The sequence below is a fragment of the Halyomorpha halys genome, unplaced genomic scaffold, assembly GCF_000696795.3.
Source record: "Halyomorpha halys isolate HHAL.00 unplaced genomic scaffold, Hhal_1.1 Scaffold682.1, whole genome shotgun sequence".
Classification (NCBI taxonomy): domain Eukaryota; kingdom Metazoa; phylum Arthropoda; class Insecta; order Hemiptera; family Pentatomidae; genus Halyomorpha; species Halyomorpha halys.
In genome coordinates this window covers 29,980-30,618 of record NW_027106326.1, presented here as the reverse complement: position 1 = coordinate 30,618, position 639 = coordinate 29,980, and positions in this window count along the sequence as shown.

Below are 639 nucleotides of genomic sequence, written 5' to 3'. Positions count from 1 at the left end.
GATTTGAGGAGTCAGAAGATCATACCCTGGAGATTTACTAGGAGTTAGCATCCTCAGTTGATATTTGACCTCAGAACGGGTGACTGCTCTAGGAGGTAAGGAGAGTGGGATTGGTGACGATAGGTATTCTTCAATTGTTTGGGTTAGGTCAGTATGAAGTTCAGGATGAGGAGTGAATGTATGAGAAAGATGAATGGCTAGTTCTTCGGCTTTATCTTTGTCGGATGCTGCCCATGTGCTATCATTTCGTCGAAGGGGGTGGGAGATATGTTTGGATTTTAGGATTCTTTTGGTCATGTTCCAGAGGGAATTGTCATGAGTAGAAAGGGAAGAAAGGTAGGCATTGAAGGACTCGGATCGATGGTTGGACAATTCTCTGGTAACGAGTTTACAGTAATATGCGACGATCAGAAGGATGTCTTGTGCGTTGCCATAATGTTCTGTACTTGCGCTTGGTTTGAATGAGGTCTTTGAGATGTTGTGGTAGATGATTTGTCTTGCGTTTACTGGGGACATTATAGGGTGAGGAGGCAGAGCAGACAGCTTGTTGGATAAGATTTGTGAAGGAATGGACTGCGTCATCTAGGTTTTCAGGGGTTTTTAGGGAAACTTTAAGATCGATTTGGTCTGTTAAGATTC